The sequence below is a fragment of the Mytilus edulis genome, chromosome 13, assembly GCF_963676685.1.
Source record: "Mytilus edulis chromosome 13, xbMytEdul2.2, whole genome shotgun sequence".
NCBI lineage: Eukaryota > Metazoa > Mollusca > Bivalvia > Mytilida > Mytilidae > Mytilus > Mytilus edulis.
This window is the reverse complement of record NC_092356.1, coordinates 71,456,354-71,471,041: the sequence shown is the minus strand read 5'-3', so window position 1 is coordinate 71,471,041 and position 14,688 is coordinate 71,456,354. Positions and strand designations below refer to the sequence as shown.

At 32.7% G+C, this 14,688-nt stretch overlaps 1 protein-coding gene across 1 annotated transcript in view; it reads right to left on the bottom strand.

Annotated features, from left to right (window-relative positions):
• Positions 1-14,688, bottom strand: part of LOC139501664 (rap1 GTPase-activating protein 1-like) — a gene marked incomplete in the record, with an annotated part of 165,573 nt that overhangs the window by 96,191 nt on the left and 54,694 nt on the right.

Genomic DNA, 14,688 nt, shown 5'->3' with positions numbered 1-14,688 from the left:
TAAGCTTATATTGACATACAACATTATCTGATAATTCAGAGATTATGAAGGAAAACAACAATTATTCCATTAACCTGTAATAATCAAAGAACAGCTACTTAGTATCATGCAATATGCTCTCTTGTATTTCAGACAAGTCCAATTCATTATTTGTTGTCTCATGCTTTTTGACTCATAGTAAATGTGGAGATGTGGTTTGATTGCAAATGTAACTATCCCTCAGGACTATCCACCAGATACCAAAGGTCAAGGACAAAAAAATAAGGTCACAATGCCAATGAGACAACTTTCAACCAGAGACCAAATGACATAGAAATTATAACAACTATATATCAGCTTACAGCCTTCAACATTAGCAAAACCCATACAGCATAGTCAGGTATAATAAGCCCCAAAATGGTAAAGACAAAACAATTCAAACGAGAACGGCTGGATTAATGTAAGAAACAATAAACAAATACAAGTATGATATACAGCAACAAATAACAATCACTGAAATACTGTCCCTTGATTTGGGACAGACACATACAGAATGTGACAGACACATACAGAATGTGACAAATCTAAACCTGTAAGCAGCTGACAATCCTCCCCTAACCATGGAGCAGAGATGTGACAGAACAACATATGAACAAACTGACATATTTGTTTTTAGTTAATCTTTTATATAAATAAGGCCGTTAGTTTTCTTGTTTGAATTGTTTTACATTGTCTTATCAGGGCCTTTTATAGCTGACTATGCAGTATGGGCTTTGCTCATTGTTGAAGGCCGTACGGTGACCTATAGTTGTTAATGTTTGTGTCATTTTGGTCTCTTGTGGACAGTTGTCTCATTGGCAATCATACCACATCTTCTTTTTTATATGTATAAACCAGATCAACCAATGGTTAATATTTGTTCTTTATGTATAGCTTAAAAATATTACTCATTTATTTTTTATTTGGGTTTCTTTCTGGATGACAAATTGTTTTTAAAAAAATGTTTGAAAAAGCTAAATATTGTAAGTTGTTTACCACTTTTAATTTACCCTTTACATTTTACAGAAATTGGCAAGTACATTCCTAATTAAGGTAGTGCTGACAAATTTATAGAAGACAGACCTAATGAAGATCTAACACTAACATCAAATTGGGCTTAGAAATTTGATTTTGGCGTTAAATGTGATTCATATATCTCTAAACATTTCCTTAATTTAGAAAAAAAGGGGGGAATCTAAACATTTTCTTAGTTTGAGAAAAGGGATGTTAGAAATTTGATGTTGGCATCAGATCTTCAGCAGCTTCCATCTAGATCTTTCCTCACATTGAAATAAAAAAATATACCTAAATTCTTTAGAGTGACAAGAGTGACAAGAATGACAAAGGCTGTCAGGGTTAATACTAAATATAAGGACATTTCTCTTTTCTTTATGTTTATATTCTCGTTTCAATCTTAAGTTTACACTTTTTAACCACTACTAACTAATTCTATAATGAATGAAGATTCTGGAGGCATTATAGTTGACCTTACTTTGGCACCAACTTGTAACAACTTAATTAAACATTATAACCACAGGCATGGTAAACTATAATGGCCATCAGCTGTTGTCTATCTATAATAGGTAGATGATTTTTTTCATCTTTAACTAATTGAGATGACTAATTGCTTTGTCCATCTCATCCATATGGCCATCTGACTCCCACCGATTTATAAGAGTCTGTAAATCATGTTCTCTTTGTACACAGGATATTATATATAAAATATCTATAATTAGATCATTTTTCACTTCAGTGATTAAAAAATTGTATTTATACTTTTAATAACAAAGCAAGGAAACTTTTTGCACAGGTACATTATTTCACAGCATTCTAAAAGATGATATTCTATTTCTTACGAATCTCCTGTGATGAAACTTCAACAGTCCAAAAATTTATGAGGAGTTGAAAGGTCGCAGGAAGGCATCACAGCACAAAATCAACACCAGAGGGGATCCAGGGGGGGGGGGGATGTTCTGGGGGTTGGAACTTGGAACCCCCTTTTTTGGACAATCAAATTCAATGCATTTGAATTGGAGAATTATAGTTGGAACCCCCTCCCCCTTTACTCTGGGTTGGGAACCCCTCCTTTTTTAAATAGCTGGATCCGCCCCTGAACACTGAACTTACCTGACAAGACACTTGAGATCTCTAAGAGAATGTTTGAACGACATCTTATAAAATCAAATTATTTCACTTTTTCAGATTAGGAACATACCCATAAAACCACTTAATTAATTTAACACACCACAAAAGGATTAGGAAAACCACATAGTTTCATAATAAATTAAAATTTAATCAAACCTCAATGCCTGAATTAAAAGTATCTATTGTATGCAATTTTTTTAATTTGTTTTATTCTAATCCAACTATTTTAATTTGTTTTATTCTAATCCAGCTATTTTAATCTCTTATTAAAGGATTGAAAAGAGGGACGAAAGATACCAAAGGGACAGTCAAACTCATAAATCCAAAACAAACTGACAACGCCATGGCTAAAAATGAAAAAGACAAACAGAAAAACAATAGTACACACGACACAACATAGAAAACTAAAGAATAAACAACACGAACCCCACCAAAAACTAGGGGTGATCTCAGGTGCTCCGGAAGGGTAAGCAGATCCTGCTCCACATGTGGCACCCGTCGTGTTGCTTATGTGATTACAAATCCGGTAAATTGTCTAATTCGGTAGGTCATATTCATGAAAGGGAAGGGGATTGTAGTTACGACGTAAGGAACATATCCGATATCATTTGTGAAACGGTTATTCCATAACGGTCAACCAACTCGTGATGGCGTCCGTAAAATTTACGAAGGGATGATTTCAACTTCACCATTTGGAACTCTTGGTTTAATAGCTTCCTTGTTAGCAGCAAACCTCTATCAAGAAAATCATGATAGGAAATGCAAGCACGGGAATATCGTATCAATTGGGAGATATATACCCCGTATGCAGGTGCTGCTGGAATGTTGCTACTTAGAAATGGAAAGTTCACAATTGGAAAGCTGAAATCATCTCTTTTGTCGTAAAGTTTTGTTTTCAACCGACCCTCATTGTCAATTTCTAGATGTAAGTCAAGATATGAAGCCGACTTAACTGTATCTGTAGTATCCTTTATCTCTAGTTCGATTGGATAGATGCGTTCCACATAGTCACCAAATTTTGAATTGTTTAGTGAAAGAACATCATCTATATAGCGGAAAGTAGAGTTAAAGGATATTGCTAACTTCTTATCTTTCTTCCTAAGAAGTTCCTGCATGAAGTCAGCCTCATAATAATAAAGAAACAAGTCGGCGAGTAGAGGGGCACAGTTTGTTCCCATTGGAATGCCGACAGTCTGTTGAAAAACACGTCCTCCGAACGTAACAAATATGTTGTCAATCAAGAAATCAAGCATCTTGATAATATCAGTTTCAGAGAATTTTTTGTTTGAATCAGAGTGATTCTTTACAAAGTAGGATTTATCCCTCCCTAAGACAAGATACTTGTATCTACGTTGGCCATTCTTTTTTATGAAACAAAGTAATACCAACTCTTTCAATTTGTCTTTTAGTTTGGAATGTGGAATACTTGTGTACAGAGTAGAAAAGTCAAATGTTTTAATACTGTTACAAGATGAAAAAGAGTTAGATTGTATGTACTCTAAAAGATCTTTTGAATTTTTAAGTATCCACATCTGATTCACACCACCTCTAGAATAGGCAGTTTCACAATAACTTTGAAGCCCGTCTTTGATTGCTGATAAAATAGATGTTAATAATTTAGAAAGAGGTTTCGTGGAGCACTTGGAAGACCCAGCAATATACCGTTGTTTGTAAGGACATACCTTCCTATTTAGATTGTGTATAGTATTCTTATGAACTGACAGCTGAGCTTAAAAGAGTTCATACATTTGTTATATACAATTGAGAGGACCACCATTTGTATATCATTGGGGCAGGAGGAATTTTGGCTCTTCTACACAAAAATTCATTTAGTTGTTTGTTAAAACAAATGGTTTCCTGTATTTCCTGGGTGGTCCTATGTTAAACTAAGTCCCTTGCTGGCAGCCCTCTTGGATGATGGATCGGCTACAGAGTAACAATACTTGGTAAGCACCACATAAGGAACATTCATGCAACGTTTGATTTCATTCCATTCAGTCAGGTTTTCATAAAGAAGACCTTTGTATGTATTTCCCTTAGGGTCCTATGTTAAACTAAGTATCCCGCTGGCAGCCATCTTGGATGATTGATCGGCTGCAAAGTAACAACACTTGGTCAGCACCTCATAAGGAACATTCATGCTATATTTGGTTTCATTCCATTCAGTAGTTCTCTAAAAGTAGACATTTGTATATATTTCCCATAGGGTCCTATGATAAACTAAGCCCCTCGCTGGTGGTCATCTTGGATTATAGATTAGCTTAAAAGTAACAACGCTTGGTCAGCAACTCATAAGAAACATTCATGTTTGGTTTCATTCCATTCAGTGGTTCTCTAGAAGAAGTTCAAAATGTAAAAAGTTAAGACGACATACGCCAAGTATGGGGAAAAGTTCACTTGGCCCTGTGTGCCAGGTGAGCTAAAAAAAAGCTGTATAGTAATGAGACAGAAACCAGATAATAAAAGACAATAATAAATGGACCAATTGTCCTTAGGCAACAGCAAATAGATATGTAGTCAAACTTTGAGTATTTAATAAAACAGATATTTTAAAAGATTGATTTTTTGTTTTAATTGCATGGTCATAAGTAGAGTTTTAACAGAAACACATAACAAGAACTTACATTTTTAAAATATCAACATGATTAATTCATATTACAAAATAGAGTAATTTTGTCCAAACAAATATTTCAAGATATAACAGAAATGCTATCTGATGCATATAATGGGAGATAACTCAAATTCTAAACCAATGTTTGTTGTACATAGTCCATAGAAAACTTCAATAAATCTTAAATACGTCATTTGTATTATATTTAAAAAGTTAAGACATTCCTTTAATAATATATCCCATTCAATATCCTGATTACGCAACATGTGGAGATTTTAATCCTTGCTTAGGCTAATTAACAGTGATAATAATTTGATTGAACAATCATAAGGTGTTGGATTATCAATTACTCTATGTGGCTTCTGTTTATGGCACACGCCAAGGATGATTAAAGGTAAATACCGATAAATACCGGCACTGATAGAAAATGGAATGTTGTTGTCTAAACATTTATCGGAAGTTTTTTGATGCCGAGAAAAACATTTATTTTATATGAAAATACTGGAAACAGGAATGGTTTCAGCTCAATGGGAGCTGTTTGCTACACAAGCTGACTGAAAAATTATATAAGCGAAATGATTATTTTTTACACCATTATGTGTTCAAAATGCCAAAATGACAGTTATCTCCGTCTTCAAAGACACCAGTTTCAAAACAACAGAAATATTTGACAAAGTTCAACAATGCCTGGAAAGCTGACTGCAAATGGTGCTTTGAGACATTAGTGTGAAATAATGTAAAATAGACAGTGCTTTAACTTATTTATCGTGAAAGAGACTTAGAGTTTAAACAATGACAATGATCAGTCTTCTGTCATCATATTAATGCTTTTAACCATGCATACCCATTGTTATTGTTTGTTATTTTTTTATTAATTTATTATGAAATAAATGCATAGCATATATCTCTCTTATATCTCAAGCCAATGCCAATGATAAACAAATAAAAAAAGATCATCATCAGCAATCAACAAGGTGAAACAAAAGAAAAAAGATTCTCATCAGCAATCAACAAGGTGAAACAAAAGAAAAAAAGATTCTCATCAGCAATCAACAAGGTGAAACAAAAGAAAAAAAGATTCTCATCAGCAATCAATAAGGTGAAACAAAAGAAAAAAAGATTCTCATCAGCAATCAACAAGGTGAAACAAAAGAAAAAAAGATTCTCATCAGCAATCAATAAGGTGAAACAAAAGAAAAAAAGATTCTCATCAGCAATCAACAAGGTGAAACAAAAGAAAAAAAGATTCTTCTCAATTATTCCTTAATATATGCAGACTTTAACTAATGCCATTCACAAAAAAATCGAAGAAAAAAACACAAAATACACAAAAAACACAGATTTTTGCATCATATGGTTAGTTTTACGTTGAAAAAATATGTCGATAAAAAACCTCCTGATTTGAGGTTCAAACTCCTGACCAAAATTTCCAAATCTCCTGATCTGAATTTTACAGTCCATCACATGTATGTGTTATCATTAACACATTAAATAAATGTATAGAAAGGTCCTAGCATTTAAGCAGATTTTTTTATATTATATTATATCATATTTTATCCTTATGTGTAAGGGAAATCATTAGAATCCAGAATTAAGTTAAACTCATATAGTTTGTTTTTTTACTTCGTTCTTCACTAACACATCCTATATAGATATAGTTCCTTAGGTATACAGAGCAAGGGAAATCTTTAGAATCCAGAATAGTTTAACTCATAAAGTTTGGCCTTAGAAGTGTCTGGACTTTCTTTTGGACTAACACATCCTATAAATATAGTTCCTGATGTAGATAGAGCAAGGGAGTATGGACCTAAGATCCCTATGTGACAGAGGTTGTAGTAGGTAATGCTTTGTCCTTGGTCAGTCAGAATATGTAATAAATGATTGTCGACATCTGTAACAATGATATTATCTAATGGTGTGGTTAGTATTCTTACAGGTGTAAATGGTTTGTCCTCTGTGTTGACATCAGGGTGACCAGTGTAAGTTCCTAGAATGTCTCCTCCTGGTGATAACACTACCACTCTACCTCTTCGATCATAATCTAACATATCCACCACACAGATGTTACCATTACTGGTACAAGTCACACATATAGGGAAGGAAAATAATGGTTTTGTAATGGAACTTTTTCGAAATCTTGGCAAACTAAATAATTGTTTCTTATGATTGACATGTTCATATTCCTTCAGTTGTTTTCCTTCCTGATCCATCACAATAACTACACCTTGTCTTGTGATAGGTAATAACTCTTCTCCAGGATTGGCTCCTATGATGACTCTGTGATCACTGGTCACATGGACACTGATTGGATACAATGGTTTAACATCATACCTGGAATCAGTTATCTCCCCTGTCATGGTGTTGATTAGTTGGAGTTTAGTCTCATCTGTTGTAACAAGAATGTTATTTGAATGAGTTTTTGCCATTCCATAAATCTGAGTATTAAGACTTGTTATTACTTCAGTTCTATTCTCCCTTAGTTTGACATGTTGTAACTTTGATTTGACATTATCACCTATCCACAAAGAACCATCAGAACATACGGCTATAAAGTGAATATTGTTAAGATCTGTTTTATAAACTTTGGATATTTCTAACTTAATTTTACTCTTCTGTTTTTGAGTCAATTGTACTGTGCCTTTATTATAGTCTTCTTCTTCAATTAACTCATGTCCATTATGAACTTTAATGGTGATACACTTTGGACAGATAAACTTATTACAAGTTTTACAGAATAGACAGCAAGCTTGGTTAGAATGTTCATCACATTTGACTTCACTGAATTTTATTGTGTCCTTTGACCCTTCAGATTTGCCTATTTCATTTATATTAAGAATTTTATGATCTTTCCCAATCTTAAGATGGACCCCATTCTTACACTTGTCACACATGAGCGATTCACATGTAATACATTTCCATTGGATCTTATTTCCACCTTCACATAACTGACATCCAACTGGAATTTGACCTTTTTGTATTGAACTTGCAAAGGCCATTTCAAAATTTAAAGATGTCTGACTTTATATAACCTCCTTGTCTCTCTATATATATTTAAATATCTATTTAAATCTACTATTTTGACATGTGTAGAGCTAAAACATAACCGTATCAAGGGTATTTAAATTTTAGTTATTGAGGGTATATACACTTTGTTTATATGTTTAAAGATTGAATTGAAATTTCTTTTCAAAGAATAATATATATAAATGAAGAATGGTACCCATGCAAACATCTGTGATGTAATGTTACCTGTGGACGCTGATGGCATTCATATCAAACCACTTACCACCAACCATGGTCATATCTCCCAGAACTTGTTGGGGGATGGGTTGGGGTAGTCATACATTTATGGTTTTGATATCCTTACAATTTCCTGCTACTTCCCTGCTTTCTCTTATTAAAAAATTAAATAGAATATTTTAAAACAGGCCTACCTGTTTTTATGGTTAATTTTCCCTGATATTCCAGCTGCCATAATGAGTTAATGAATAATGAACAAGATCCTGATATCACCCTTCACATCACCTTCATAACTCTCAACAATGTAACATTTCTCATAGTTATAATTTCCAAATTTTTATAAAAAAAAATGAATTCCAACAATCAAAATGAAATGAACACAGATAAACACGATCACAAGTTGTACACAGCTATCTTATTCCTTGTTAATTCATTACTGGTTAATACTCTAAATGAAATGAACTTGAAAGCACTCTACCATTCAACTTTTTTGAACATCTGATTTCTATTTCACTTTTATTTACCTATTTTTTGGCAGAATGTTCATTCATCAAAGTAAAAAATCAACAAGATTAGCTATAAGTTGATTAACCTGTGCCAGAATATTATAATGATCCCCCTTTTTAACATATGATCTAACTTAGGTGATTATCACCAATATATCCCAGTGACTAATTGGTTTTAGTTAAATTAAGATGTAACTTTTAATACATTTCTATACATTATAACATTTTAATCCAAAGTATATTAACTACATGTTTAAAAGTCAATAAGATTATCATCTGTAATTTGTAAACACATACATCAAAGGGAATGTGTAGTCAGTAAAATTGAGAATAATATATTTATGGTATGGCATATACCAACATGACAACAACAATGGTATATTTATGGTATGGCATATACCAACATGACATCAATACAAATTTAATAGATATAAATATTAAATAAAACTCAATAAATACTAAAAGTTTGAAAGTTTGATTGATTGATTGGTGTTTAATTCTCCTTTTTTATTTCTTTTTGCCATTTAGGGGCAGTCAATTTTTTTTAATTCAGTTTAAAAAAGATACAAATAAATGAAAATAAATTGTAAATTTTTCATTACAAAAACTGAAGCTGATCAATTGGGACCTTTTAGATTTTCTTTCCTATTCATTTCAGCAGCGATTTAAACTATGCACCATAGCACAGTCAAATTAATTGTAGAAAAATGACTGTTCAATATAATTTGAGGTAAGTAAAATTTATAAATTCCAAGAAAGACATCAACACCCATTAGAGACAAATCTGCATGTATAAAGGGACATAACTCAGAGAAAACTGCATGTACAATGGGAGATAACTGGAGTAGTCTTAGACATTCAATTTTTCAGTAACTTTTTTCAACATGATCAATTCTTCTTACAAAATAGTTTAAATTTCAATCTCCTGCAAAATGGAAGATAAGCAATTGAACAAATATAATGGACGATAACTCAATATATAGACAAAAATTTGATGTAGCCCATAGAAAACTTAAATAAATTGTAAATACATGTACTTCATTTGAATTCCTTTAGATAGCTAAGACATTCCATTAGTAAAGAACCCCATTCAATTAAACCTTTAAAATTATATATAATTTTCTTGACATTATCATAAAGGAAAGGACAAATTGTATACAAGGTATCGTAACATGTTTAAATCTTAATTTTCCATTCAAAATTTAATAACTAGATAGCCCTTTTCTAAATGGATATTTTTTAGAAATCTGCCTAAATCAACTCTTAGACTTGTGAACCTTAATGGTTTTAAAGTCTCTGTTGTTTTCCCATCTACTTTCTTGACACAATAATCCAGTGAAATTTCTGCCTTCCACAATGAACAAAACCTGTACTGTAATCAGTTACATAACTGCCTTCCACAATGAACAAAACCCTTATTGTATAATCAGTTACATAACTGCCTTCCAAAATGAACAAAACCCATACTGTGTAATCAGTTACAAAACTGCCTTCCACAATGAACAAAACACATACTGTATAATCAGCTACATAACTGCCTTCCACAATGAACAAAACCCATACTGTATAATCAGCTATGTTACTGCCTTTAACAATGAACAAAACCCATACTGTAAAATCAGCTATGTTACTGCCTTCCACAATGAACAAAACCCATACTGTGTAATCAGTTACATAACTATTTTCCACAATGAACAAAACGCATACTGTGTAATCAGTTACATAACAGCCTTCCACAATGAACAAAACGCATACTGTATAATCAGCTACATAACTGCCTTCCACAATGAACAAAACCCATACTGTATAATCAGCTACATAACTTCCTTCCACAATGAACAAAACCCATACTGTATAATCAGCTACATAACTGCCTTCCACAATGAACAAAACCCATACTGTATAATCAGCTACATAACAGCCTTCCACAATGAACAAAACCCATACTGTATAATCAGCTACATAACTGCCTTCCACAATGAACAAAACACATACTGTATAATCAGCTACATAACTGCCTTCCACAATGAACAAAACACATACTGTGTAATCACCTACATAACTGCCTTCCACAATGAACAAAACACATACTGTATAATCAGCTATGTTACTGCCTTCCACAATGAACAAACCTCATACTGTATAATCAGCTATGGCACTGCCTTCAACAATGAACAAAACCCATACTGCATAATCAGCTATGTTACTGCCTTTAACAACGAACAAAACCCATACTGTATAATCAGCTATGTTACTGCCTTCCACAATGAACAAAACCCATAATGTGTAATCAGTTACATAACTACTTTCCACAATGAACAAAACCCATACTGTGTAATCAGTTACATAACAGCCTTCCACAATGAACAAAACCCATACTGTATAATCAGCTACATAACTGCCTTCCACAATGAATAAAACCCATACTGTATAATCAGCTACATAACTTCCTTCCACAATGAACAAAACCCATACTGTATAATCAGCTATGTTACTGCCTTCCACAATGAACAAAACACATACTGTGTAATCACCTACATAACTGCCTTCCACAATGAACAAAACACATACTGTATAATCAGCTATGTTACTGCCTTCCACAATGAACAAACCTCATACTGTATAATCAGCTATGGCACTGCCTTCAACAATGAACAAAACCCATACTGCATAATCAGCTATGTTACTGCCTTTAACAACGAACAAAACCCATACTGTATAATCAGCTATGTTACTGCCTTCCACAATGAACAAAACCCATAATGTGTAATCAGTTACATAACTACTTTCCACAATGAACAAAACCCATACTGTGTAATCAGTTACATAACAGCCTTCCACAATGAACAAAACCCATACTGTATAATCAGCTACATAACTGCCTTCCACAATGAACAAAACCCATACTGTATAATCAGCTACATAACTTCCTTCCACAATGAACAAAACCCATACTGTATAATCAGCTACATAACTGCCTTCCACAATGAATAAAACCCATACTGTATAATCAGCTACATAACTTCCTTCCACAATGAACAAAACCCATACTGTATAATCAGCTACATAACTGCCTTCCACAATGAACAAAACCCATACTGTATAATCAGCTACAAAACTGCCTTCCACAATGAATAAAACCCATACTGTATAATCAGCTACATAACTTCCTTCCACAATGAACAAAACCCATACTGTATAATCAGCTATGTTAATGCCTTCCACAATGAAAAAAAAACATTTCTGTATAATCAGCTATGTTAATGCCTTCCACAATGAAAAAAAAAACATTTCTGTGTCATTATTGGTCTTTTGAATAGAGTTGTCAACTTGTGTCATTAGCTATCTAGCAGCTTCTTTTTATTTTTAAGTTCACTGTATACTTTGGCTATTTTTAACGACATGCTGCAGCCTTTACCTGAGTTTCAACAAGTTAAAAACACAATAGAAAACTCAATAAGAACTTGATGCATTGGGAATTTTGGGAGAGCCATGAATTAGTTTCAGCAATGAAAATATAATTAAATGAATATGAAAACAATCATTAAAGGTATTAAAATCTGTAGATTGTCTATAGCCATTGTTGTTCTGAACATGCATGAAATATTTTTCACTGGACATTAAGTAACAACTTTGAGTATTTAATAAAACAGATATTTTAAAAGATTGATTTTTTGTTTTAATGTCAAGGTCATAAGTAGAGTATTAACAGAAACACATAACAAGAACTTACATTTTCAAAACATCAACATGATTAATTCATATAACATAAAAGAGTAATTTTGTCCAAATAAATATTTAAAGATATAACAGAAATGCTTTGATGCATATAATGGGAGATAACTCAAATTATAAACCAATGTTATAGTAGTTCATAGACACTTTAATAAATTTTAATTATGTCATTTGTATTCTATTTAAAAAGTTAAAACATTCCAATGATATTATTCCCCATTCAATAAATTTTAATCAAGATATTTGTACAATGTTCTTAAGATTAAAAGTCAAGGACAAATTGTATACAAGGTATCTATCATGTTTAAATACTGATCTCTATTTGCCATTCATAAATTTTAATAACTAGGTAGCACATTTTCTTACTAGATTATATCAGAACTCTGCCTGAATCAACTCTTAGACTTAATTGCAAACCTAACGGTTTTATGTCTTTGTAATTTCCCCTGATGATTTCTAGGTAATACCTAACATAATCTACCAGAGATATGTAAGCACCATACTTCCTTCAACAAAGAGCAAAACCCAAACTGTATAGTTGGCTATAACTGGCCTCAACAATGAGCAAATTTAAGAAAGATTGAACTCCATATTCAAACAACATGACAAATATTCAATCACTATTATCATCTTTTAAAAGGAAATTTCCTTCAGTATTTTATAGCTGACTATTTAGTATGGGTTTATCACAGTGTTGAAGGCAGTATGGGGGTCTATAGTTGTTAATTTCTGAGTCAATTTGGTATTTTGAGGAGAGTTATCTCATTGGCAATCATACCACATCTTTTTATGTACAGTGTATAATATGGCTATTATTAATGACATGCCGCAGCCTTTACCAGTTTTAACAAGTTTAGAACACAGTAGAAAACTCTTAAGCAATGAAAATATAATTTAATGAATATGAAAACAATCATTAAAGGTATTGAAATCTGTAGAGATTGTCTATAGGCACTGTTGTCCTAAATATGCATGAAATATTTGCCACTGGAAATTAAGTAACCAACAATCAATTAATATATAGACATTGTCTTGGTAAAATTAGAATATATATATGTTTGAAACAGAAATTTACTGATTATCCAAAATATGTTTTCTATGTTATGGTTATTCTAACTATTGTTTCAAAATATTCCATTATTAAATTAATTTCTAAATCAAATTCTAGAATTATTAGAATGCAGCCTATCTAAACTCGTGCTATCATTAACACATTAATTAAAGATAGTTCCTGTTATGTACAAGGGAAAACACTAGAATCCAGAATTACATTCAAATCATATAGTTTGGATTTTTTAGTTTCTTCCGTACTAACACATCCTATATAAATAGTTCTTGATGAAGACAGTGCAAGGGAAATCTTTAGAATCCAGAAAAGTTTAACTCATAAAGTTTGGCCTTTGTATAGTGTCTTCCTCACTAACAAATCCCATATAAATAGTTCCTGATGTAGACAGAGCAAGGAAAATCTTTAGAATCCAGAAAAGTTTAAATCATAAAGTTTTGCATTTGAAGTGTCTGGGCTTACTCTCTTATTACCACATCCTATATAAATAGTTCCTGGTGTAGACAGAGCAATGGAGGGTGGACCTAAGATCCCTATATCACTGAGGTTGTAGTAGGCACTAATTTGTCCTTGGTCAGTCAGTATATGTAATAAATGATTGCTCATATCAGTAACAATGATATTATCTGATGGTGTTGTTAGTATTCTTACAGGTTTAAATGATTTCTCCTCAGTGTTGACATCAGGGTGACCAGTATAAGTCCCTAGAATATCTCCTCCTGGTGATAACACTACCACTCTACCTCTGAGATCATTATCTAACAGGTCCACCACACAGATGTTACCATTACTGGTACTTGTTACACATATAGGGAGGGTAAAAAATCTTTTTGTACTGGTTAGAGATTTGGGCAAACTAAATAATGGTTTGTTATGATTTTCATGTTCATATTCCTTGAGTTGTTTTCCTTCCTGATCCATTACCACCACTACACGTCTTCCTGTGACAGGGAATGCTTTACCTCCAGAATAGGCTCCTATGATGACTCTATGATCACTGGTCACATAGATACAGGTTGGTATCAATGGTTTTACATCATACCTGGAATCAGTTATCTCCCCTGTCATGGTGTTGATTAGTTTGAGTTTAGTTTCACCTGTTGTAACAAGAATGTTATTTGAATCAGTTTTTGCCATTGCATAAATCTTAGTGTTTAGACTTGTTATTACTTCAGTTATATTCTCCATAAGTTTGACATGTTGTAACTTTGATCTGATCTGATCCCCCATCCACATAGAACCATCAGAACATACTGCTATATGGTGAATATCAGTAAGATCTGTTGTAAATTCTTTGGATATTTCTAACTTAATTTCACTCTTCTGTTTTAGCTTCAGTTCTACTTTGCCTTTGTTATAGTCTTCTT